Genomic DNA, 10725 nt, shown 5'->3' with positions numbered 1-10725 from the left:
TAATTACTACAGTCCTATCTAGCTTATAGATCATGATATGGGTCTATGGGAAATGTGCTTTAAAAATAAAAGCTATGCAGAAGGAAATGGCAACCCACTCCAGTATTCTTGCCTGGGAAATCCAGGGACAGGAGCCTGGCGTGCTACAGTCCATGGGAGGTGGTGGGTGTCACAAAGAGTCAGACACGACTCAGCAACTAAACAACAAAATTGAGAGAACTGAGATGTGGAGAGTTTGTCACTTGCATATAGTTCATGGGCTTTTATTTTTTGGTTTGGGGGAATATTTGATTTCACTATATAGAACCATTTTTTTTGTTGGAGTATTTAATATTTATAGATCATTGCAAATAGAAAAGGTCACTTAAAAGCTGTTTACTGTGTGCTTGTTTTGTACTTAGATTTGAAAATAAAAAATAAACAAGGAAAAAATAAATGCTATTACTAGGAACTCCTCTCAGCCTCCAGTAGACACAGGAGTTGCTCGTAGGCAGTCCTAACAGTAATTTCATTAAGGATAAGCCTTCTACAGAAAAAGAAATTTGAAAACAAGTTTCAGAAACTTTCTAATGGATGAGTACATTATTGATTTTGTTAAATGAATACTAATTTGAGAGAAATTGAGCTAGACAAATGCCAGAGGACAGAAGAACAGGAGCAAAATGTTGAGACTATTGAGTACTCAGTAATCAGGAGAAAATGAGTCAAGAACAGAGTGATAAATTAGGACAGATGAACCTTCCCTGAAGAAGAGAGTGATAAATTAGGGTGGATGAATAGGCTGATATTCAGATTATGAAAGTTATTAAAAGTGGCTCAAGGGGATGTGATACTACTGTTTATTGAGCCAGACCTGGGTTCATGGTTTTGCCACTTACTAGCTATGGTTTCCTCATCTGTAAAGTGGGGACAATGTCAGTGGCCTAGGTTGTTGGGAAGATTAAATGCAGTAGTGAATGTGGCAGGGCTTAGCATAGCACCTGATACGCTGGTAATCTCTGAATGGTTGCTGTTCAGTTTGGTTCAGTTGCTCAGGCGTGTCTGACTGCGACCCCATGAATCGCAGCACGCCAGGCCTCCCTGTCCATCATCAACTCCCGGAGTTCACTCAGACTCACGTCCATCGAGTCAGTGATGCCATCCAGCCATCTCATCCTCTGTCGTTCCCTTCTCCTCCTGCCCCCAATCCCTCCCAGCATCAGAGTCTTTTCCAGTGAGTCAACTCTTTGCATGAGGTGGCCAAAGTACTGGAGTTTCAGCTTTAGCATCATTCCTTCCAAAGAACACCCAGGGCTGATCTCCTTCAGAATGGACTGGTTGGATCTCCTTGCAGTCCAAGGGACTCTCAAGAGTTTTCTCCAACACCACAGTTCAAAAGCATCAATTCTTCGGCGCTCAGCCTTCTTCACAGTTCAACTCTCACATCCATACATGACCACTGGAAAAACCATAGCCTTGACTAGACGGACCTTTGTTGGCAAAGTAATGTCTCTGCTTTTGAATATGCTATCTAGGTTGGTCATAACTTTCCTTCCAAGGAGTAAGCGTCTTTTAACTTCATGGCTGCAGTCACCATCTGCAGTGATTTTGGAGCCCAATAAAATAAAGTCGGACACTGTTTCCCCATCTATTTCCCATGAAGTGATGGGACTGGATGCCATGATCTTCGTTTTCTGAATGTTGAGCTTTAAGCCAACTTTTTCACTCTCCACTTTCACCTTCATCAAGAGGCTTTTTAGTTCCTCTTCACTTTCTGCCATAAGGGTGGTGTCATCTGCATATCAGAGGTTATTGATATTTCTCCCGCCAATCTTGACTCCGGCTTGTGCTTCTTCCAGTCCAGCGTTTCTCATGATGTACTCTGCAGATAAGTTAAATAAGCAGGGTGACAATATACAGCCTTGACGTACTCCTTTTCCTATTTGGAACCAGTCTGTTCCATGTCCAGTTCTAACTGTTGCTTCCTGACCTGCATACAGCTTACTCAAGAGGCAGGTCAGGTGGTCTGGTATTCCCATCTCTTTCAGAATTTTCCAGTTTCTTGTGATCCACACAGTCAAAGGCTTTAGCATAGTCAATAAAGCAGACATAGATGTTTTTCTGGAACTCTCTTGGTTTTTCCATGATCCAGCAGATGTTGGCAATTTGATCTCTGGTTCCTCTGCCTTTTCTAAAACCAGCTTGAACATCAGGAAGTTCATGGTTCACATATTGCTGAAGCCTGGCTTGGAGAATTTTGAACTGTTACCATTGTTAAATGTTAAGCTTGGAAATGTGGCAGCACAGGAGGTACACAGGCCCTCCTCTCACAACTTAGTCTAGCAGCAAAGGCTGACTTTAGATCACTGACTTCGGAAAGCATGATGAATACTAGGTATAGGATGCAGAAGAATGGGGGACCTAACCTAAGGCTGGAGTCAGAGAAGCTACCCCAAGGAAGCCATGATCTAACTTAAGATGATTTTTCTCTGGGAGATTCCTTGGCTTACTGTTGCATGTTTTTGGAGCACTGGTGTATGACTGCTTCCATGCCTTTCTCTTCTACTATGAAGGCGTGATGATCTTTTTTCATCCAAAGCAGCTGGCATTAGTGCCTGGCTCATACAGATGTTCAATAAATGTTTGTTGAATTAATTAGAATAAGTAGGTCATATTTTGACGTTCAGGATTCTGTTTCCAGAAAAAGTCATCAACCTATTTCTAGTTAACAGGCAACAGTGCCGTCTGGTGGTGAGAGTTGGAATTTGACTGCACGCATAAATCTCCAAAGTGCACTCTGCTTCTGTATCCTGGAGTCGGAACTCTGGAGTAGAGGACAGGTCATTTAGACCATTTCTTTTGCCTCACAGATGAGGAAACACTGCTCAAAGTTTCAAGAACTTGAAATTTAGGCTCTATTCCCAGGTAAATCTACACCCCATGGAAACAGGCCGGAACAAAGCTGAAGGAACATAAGGTATCATGTCAAACAGGGGAACTGCCAACTATTATTTACATACTTAATCCTGTTTGAAAGCTCTTCAATTCAAATGGGAAACTGGAGGAAGGAGACCAAACATGCACCAGCCATGCCTGGATTGCCACTTTCTTAGTGAATGATTTACCTGCTATAAGTTCATGGAAGAGCCAGTAATACTCATGCATCCTGGCGTTATTCTTAGATAAAGAGGGCCTACTTTCCCTCTAGCCACTGAAATGAGGCAAAATCATTTGTTTTTTAGCAAAACAAAATTTAGGAAAATTTCTCCTAAATTCAGTAGTGATAGACAAGTTTCCGAGTGGAGGCTAGCATCTGGCAGGTCCCCTCTGTAGTATCCTGAGTTGCTTACAACATTCGTGTTAGGTCTTTTCCTGTCCTCAGTGTCACTCTGAAGTGTCACAGAGAGACTGAAAGTTTACAAGGTAGAAATGCCATCATCATACCTTTCAGCTGGAGCCCTCTTACTCAGCTTGTCTACAGCTATACTTCCTGTCTTCCCCACTGGGGCTCCTTCCGAGATCACTCGTTCCTGTTAGTCATCTCCATCTCCCACCATCACACCCTGGGCTCAAACTCTTAGAAGTGTCTTTCCTTCCTCCCATTCATTTATCACTATTAAGCCAGTCACCAAGCCCTGTTTTTCATAAGCCGAGTCCTGCATTGCTCAGATTTGTTCTTTTCTTCTTGCCACCACTAAACTGAGGCCCTTCACCTCCTGTGCTGCCCCCTAGCTCCAGCAGAGCCACTGACACCAAAGCCCTGTGCCCACCACTGTCCCTGACACCTCTGCTCGGGCTCTAGTCCTTTCCTGAATGTTCCCCTTCCCCACTCCCAGTCAATTCAGTATACCCCTTAAAGACCCAACCCCATTCTACTTTTGGTAAACTACTCTGAACTCTTCCAGACCACAGTGAACTTTTACCTTTTTATAAATCTTGCTATATGTGAATTTAAAACACAATGCATGGCCCACTGTGGTAACCCTTTTGCAACTAAAGAAAACCAGCATACAGCAACGAAGACCCAGCGCAGCCAAAAATAAATAAATAAATAGAATGTATTTATACTCTCCACTTTGCTGTTGTTCAGTCACAAAGTCACGTCTGACTCTTTTGCGACCCCATGGATTGCAGCCTGCCAGGCTCCCCTGTCCATGGGATTTCCCAGGCAAGAATATTGCAGTGGGTTGCCATTTCCCAAGTCTCCAGCATTGACAGGCAGATTCCTTACCACTGAACCACCAGGGAAGCCCATACTCCCTACTAGTCCCTCACAAAAACTGGAGTAGGTATCATCCTGACTTTTCCAATGTGGGAAGCTGTAATTTACTCAAGTCCATACAACTGAAAAATGACAGAGCTGGGACCCAAATCCAGAACTTGAGACCTCGGTCCTGTGCAAAGACTGCATGACGGAACAGAAGGCTTATGCATAAAGCCGTGCCGATCCAAAAAACACTTGCTCTTCCCTTCCTTTCATTCCCCCCACTCACTGCACACACACATACACAGTTCCCATCAGGTCCCAAATTCAATACTTTTTTCCAATATATCTGCTTTATTCTCAGGTTTTTTCCATATATAAAAATCCTCGGCTAATATTTGGTCTTGATAAGAAGGAAGCTGAGTGATAACAACTAGAGATGATCACATTAAGTGAAGTAAGACAGAAAGACAAATACCATATGATATCACTTATATGTGGAATCTAAAATATGACACAAATGAACATATATCCATGAAACAGAAACAGAGTCACAGACTGGGCTGACTGATGGTTGCCAAGGGAAAAGGGGTTGGGGAAGGGATGGAGTGGAAGGTTGGGGTTAGCAGATGTGAACTTTTATATAGAGAATGGATAAACAAAAACCTACTGTACACAGAGAACTATATTCAATATCCTATGATAAAACAGAAAAGAATACAAAAATGTAATATGTGTGTGTAAGTAAATCACTTTGCTGTACAGCAGTAATTAACAGAATAATTTAAATCAACTATACTTCAGGTTTTTAAAAAGAAAGTTGAGATTCTCACATATACATGGTCTTACTGTGGAGGGAGTAAATTAAAAACTAGTAAGTAGACAAGGTATTGGGGACCTTATCAACATGGAAGAAACCAATTACCTCTGAGAAAACGTGACTTTCATCCAAATGTTTTGAAAGACCATGATGTGAGCCAAGAGTGAAACTGAGAAATTTGGGGAGAAAATATAAAGTATATTACCAATACATTATGCTTGGAGGAGAGCCATCAGAGTGGTCCCCTGGAACTAAGGGCTGATGAATCTTGGCAGAACATTGGGTTTTCTAATGAAGTCAACATATGATGAATGAGATCACCATATATATAAGCACATCTTAAGACAAAATTGCTCCACAGATAAAATAGGACTTGACTATAGCCAGAATGGTGTTAAATTAAAACAAGGAGTGTACAGAGGGGCAACTGGGTGGGGTAGGGGGAGTCTGAGAGGCTGGTGGCCAACAAAAAAAGCCCAAATCCATGATGAGATGAAGAAAACTGGCGATGTGTATCCAGCACCTTCCAGCGAGAAAGGAACTTGAACCTGGAGACAATGGACAATTTTTATCTATAGCGTGCTTCTGATTGTGAAGTAGAATATTTAATAAAGCTTCCCATGTAGCTCAGTCAGTAAAGCATCTGCCTGCAATGTGGGAGACCTGGGTTCAATTCCTGGGTTGGGAAGATCCCCTGGAGAAGGAAATGGCAACCCTCTCCAGTATTCTTGCCTGGAGAATCCCATGGACAGAGGAGCCTGGCAGGCTACAGTTCATGGGATCGCAAGAGTCAGACATGACTTAGCGCTCTTTCTAACCCTAAGTTAAAAATATTTCAATGCAGTTTGCTTCTGTTTGCTCTCAATTGCCCACAATATCTTTCTGATGACTCTTGGCATCATGAGTGTCTGATTCTGGGAAAGGAGGAGCTCTGGATATGTGTCACAATCCCCTAGTGTGAACTAGTGTCTTAGTGTTCTTGTTTGTTTACAGGTTAATCACTTAATATCATGGATGACATAAGTCTGGTCCCAAATGACACTCCTGGTTTAATGATCAAATTAGATTTTGGACCTGCAAAGCCGAGGTCCATTAAGAAGAGAACTCTGAAATGGCAAGAGATAAATGGAACCTTGGTTTTAAGCTGCAGCAAAGCTTACTTTCATTTTGAGGCTAAACAGTTAAGGCTATAAAAATGCATGACAGTTGAAGAACATTTCAGTTTACAGATCACTTTTGAGATCTATTTGATTATCATGAAAATAAATTTACTATTGCTATTTTAAGAAGAAAGTTGAGGTTTGTGACTTGACTAATGTCCAAGAATTAAAACCTAGGTATTCTTACTTCTGAAAGACTGTGTTTAACTTTTCTTCTCATAGTAAGGGTAGGATCACTAACTGGTTATGTCATATTTACTTATTTGTGGGAGAGGGAATATTATTTCAGTGAAGGGAAATCTATCTTATCACCTTAGAAAAGAAAGGTTCCAGCTTAACGTTGGAGCTATTTTGAACTGTGGGAAGGACCTAATTTAGGGATTAGAAAAAGGATCAGCTAGATCCACACAAACATGCTCAACTGATTAAAAAATAACTATACTGTAAAATATATATGAAAGAAAAGTGAAAGTCGCTCAGTTGTGTCTGACTCTTTGCAACCCCACAGACTATACAGCCCATGAAATTCTCCAGGGCAGAATACTGGAGTGGGTAGCTGTTCTCTTCTCCAGGGGATCTTCCCAACCCAGGGATTGAACCCAGGTCTCCTGCACTGAAGGCGGATTCTTTACCAGCTGAGCCACAAGGGACGCCCAAAATATACATAACAATTAACTATTTTAAGCATTTTTAAGTGTACAGTTCAGTGATACTAAGTATACTTAAAATACTATGCAACCATCACCATCATGGCCTCCATAACCTTTTCATCATTCCAAACAGAAACTTCATACTCTTTAATAATAAAACTCCCCATTTCTCTCTTCCCCTGCCCCCTACAATCTCTATTCTACTACCTGTCTCTACTCTAGGTACCTAATATAAGTGGAATCATACAGTAGTTGTCCTTTTATGTCTGGCTTAGTTCACTTTGCATGTTTTTCAAGGTTCATCCATGTTGGAGAATGTCAGTACTTCATTCATTTCTATGGGTGAATAATATTCCATTTAGTGGATGTTACCACACTTTGCTTATCCGTTCATCTGGAGATCGATATTTGGATTGTTAACATCATTTGAGCATTGTGAATAATGCTGCTGTGGACACTGGTGTACAAGTATCCATCTGCTTTCATATTTGGGGAATACACTCAGAAGTGAGTTACTGGATCATAATCTATGTTTAAATTTTTTAGGAACTTCCAAACTTTTCTACAGTGGCTGCACCATTTTACTCTCCCACCAGCAATGCATAAGGGTTTCAATTTTCCCACCTCTTGAAAAATACATTATTTTCCATTTTAAAAAATGTAATAGCCATTCTAATGTGTATGGAGTGGTACACCACTGTGGCTTTGATTTGCTTTTCCTTAATGGATAGTAATGCTGAACATCTTTACATGTGCTTATTAGCCATCTGTATATCTGCTTGAAAGGAATGTCTCTTCAAGTCCTTTGCCTATTTTTAAAGTGGGTGGATTTTTGTTGTTGAATTTACACAACTGATTTTTGACAAAGAGTCAAAAGCAATTCAGCTGAGGAAGGATACTTTTCAACAAATAGTGCTAAAGCAACTGGACATCCATAGGTTTAAAAAAAAAAAAAAGAATCTCAACCTAAACCTCACATCTTACATAAAAATTATGTCAAAATAAATCATGAACATAAGACTAATGCTTTTAGAAAATCATAAGGGGAAATCTTATGAGATTTGCAAGTGTTGTAGGAAGGGGGACCCCTTCCAGGGCGTGAAACTGGGCTCTTATCTAACACTCAGAAATGAATTGTCCGAGGAGATACATGTGCTGACAAAGCAAGAGATTTTATTGGGAAAGGGCACCAGGGTGGAGAGCAGTAGGGTAAGGGAACCCAGGAGAACTGCTCTGCCATGTGTCTCACAGTCTTAGGTTTTACGGTGATGGGATTAGTTTCCGGGTTGTCTTTGGCCAATCATTCTAATTCAGTCTTTCCTGGTGGCCAACGCATCGCCCAGCCAAGATGGATGCTAGCGAGAGGGATTCTGGGAAGTGGATGGACACACGGTGTCTCCTTTCGACCTTTCCCAAACTCTTCCAGTTGGTGGTGGCTTATTAGTTCCGTATTTCTTACCAGGATTTCCTGTCATAAAACAACTCATGTGAATGGTTACTAAAGGGCCTGGCCAGGGTGGGCGGTTTCAGTCAGTGTGCTTCCCCTAACACAAGGAGTTCTTACACTCAACACTGAAAGAAAGAAAATGGTAAATTGGAATGAGTCAAAATTTTTGTTCCATGAAAACTCATGTAAAGAGAAAAAGTTAGCTACAGAATGGAAGAAAATATTTGCAAACTACAGTCCAACAAATAATTAGTATCTAGAACGTATATCAATAACCTCAGATATGCAGATGACAGCACCCTTATGGCAGAAAGTGAAGAGGAACTAAAAAGCTTCTTGATGAAAGTGAAAGTGGAGAGTAAAAAAGTTGGCTTAAAGCTCAACATTCAGAAAACGAAGATCATGGCATCTGGTCCCATCACTTCATGGGAAATAGATGGGGAAACAGTGGAAACAGTGTCAGACTTTATTCTTTTGGGCTCCAAAATCACTGCAGATGGTGACTGCAGCCATGAAATTAAAAGATGCTTACTCCTTGGAAGGAAAGTTATGACCAATCTAGATAGCATATTCAAAAGCAGAGACATTATTTTGCCAACAAGGTCTGTCTAGTCAAGGCTATGGTTTTTCCTGTGGTCACGTATGGATGTGAGAGTTGGACTGTGAAGAAGGCTGAGCGCCAAAGAATTGATGCTTTTGAACTGTGGTGTTGGAGAAGACTCTTGAGAGTCCCTTGGACTGCAAGGAGATCCAACCAGTCCATTCTGAAGCAGATCAGCCCTGGGATTTCTTTGGAGGGAATGATGCTGAAGCTGAAACTCCAGACTTTGGCCACCTCATGCGAAGAGTTGACTCACTGGAAAAGACTCTGATGCTGGGAGGGATTGGGGGCAGGAGGAGAAGGGGACAATAGAGGATCAGATGGCTGGATGGCATCACTGACTCGATGGACTTGAGTCTGAGTGAACTCCAGGAGTTAGTGATGGACAAGGAGGCCTGGAGTGCTGCGATTCATGGGGTCGCGAAGAGTCGGACACGACTGAGCAACTGAACTGAACTGAACTGAGAACATATAAAGAATTCTCACAAATCAACAGCTAGAAATTGGGCAAAAGACATGAACAGACACTGCACCAAAGATACACAGATGGCAAATGAGTACCTGAAAAAAATGTTCAGTATCATTATTCATTATGCACAGTAGACCACAATGAGACGTCACTACACACCTATGAGTATGTCTAAAATGAAAAATACTGACAAATCAAGTACTGGCAAAGATGTGAAGAAAGTGGATGACTCATACAGTGCTGGTAGAAATGTAAAATTGTAGACACACTCTACAGAAAAGACTGATGGTTTCATATAAAACTAAACATGTTATTATCATTCAACTGGACTCTTGGGCATCTATCCTGGAAAAATGAAAGCGTTAAGTTCCCACAGAAATCTATATCAGCTTTATTTGTAATCCTCATCATGTGTCTGTTAGTTTCTCAGACCTGTCCAACTCTGCGACCCTATGGACTGTAGCCCACCAGGATCTTTTCTCCATGGAATTCTCCAGGCAAGAATACTGGAGTAGGTAGCCATTCCCTTCTCGAAGGGATCTTTCTGACCCGGGGATTGAACCTAAGTCTTCTGCATTGCAGGCAAATTTTTTACTGTCTGAGCTACCAGGGAAGCCTCTTTATTTGTAATTGCCCCTTACTAGAAAGAGCCCAGATGTCGTCTGAGGGGCAAATGGTTTAAACAAGATGTTGTACATGCAAATCATAGAAAACTACTCGGCAGTGAAAAGGAACAAACTGATACATACAACAACCTGGATGAATCTCCAGAAATCTATTCTGAATAAAAGAAGTCAGTCCCCAAAGCTTACATACTATACTATTCCATTTATATAACATTTCTGAAATGACAAAATTTTAGAAATAGAGAACAGATTAGTGGTCACTCCCTTTGGGAGTGAGGAGGGAGGAAAGTGGATGTAGTAATAAAAGCCCCAAAAGAGGAATCCTTGTGGTGATTTAAGTGTTCAATATTTGAAGATGATCATGGATATGCAAGCCTAAGCATGATAAAATGGTACAGAAGTAAACACACACACAAATGAATACAAGTACAAAGATCAACATCAATATTCTGGCTGTGATACTGCACTAGAGTTCTGCAATATGTGGTCTGGTGCCCACCTTCATGCATGTCTGTGGAGTGAATGCCTTATGAAGAAAAAAAGAAGAAAACAACAACCATGAAATATCTGAAGACTTTCTGAAGACCTGAATCTAGTAGTGACTTAAATTGGGAAGTATCTGAAAGAAGAAAACAAACAAACACACAAATGTTTTCCACTGTGGAAATAAACCATGTGCTCTATATTTTAAATCCTCTAAAGTGCAAAAATAAAAACACACCATTGCAATTCTAGCACTCGAATACAACCATTTTAAACTTCAATATTT

The 10725-nt window shown here is 41.0% G+C and overlaps 1 protein-coding gene across 3 annotated transcripts in view; it reads right to left on the bottom strand.

The window, feature by feature from the left end:
* LOC129634824 (atypical chemokine receptor 2-like) overlaps positions 1–10725 on the bottom strand; it is a 139858-nt gene that overhangs the window by 89311 nt on the left and 39822 nt on the right. The window contains exon 9 of one of the 3 annotated variants that reach the window (XR_008705922.1): positions 7968–10575. The exons of 1 other annotated variant lie outside the window; for it this stretch is intronic. The gene's annotated coding sequence lies outside the window, so the exon portion shown is untranslated. Of the gene's footprint in view, positions 1–7967; positions 10576–10725 lie in introns of those variants that run through there. One more of the 3 variants, XR_008705923.1, reaches the window with a different exon arrangement.

This window comes from Bubalus kerabau, chromosome 20, assembly GCF_029407905.1.
Source record: "Bubalus kerabau isolate K-KA32 ecotype Philippines breed swamp buffalo chromosome 20, PCC_UOA_SB_1v2, whole genome shotgun sequence".
NCBI lineage: Eukaryota > Metazoa > Chordata > Mammalia > Artiodactyla > Bovidae > Bubalus > Bubalus kerabau.
This window is presented reverse-complemented; position numbering and strand designations above follow the sequence as displayed.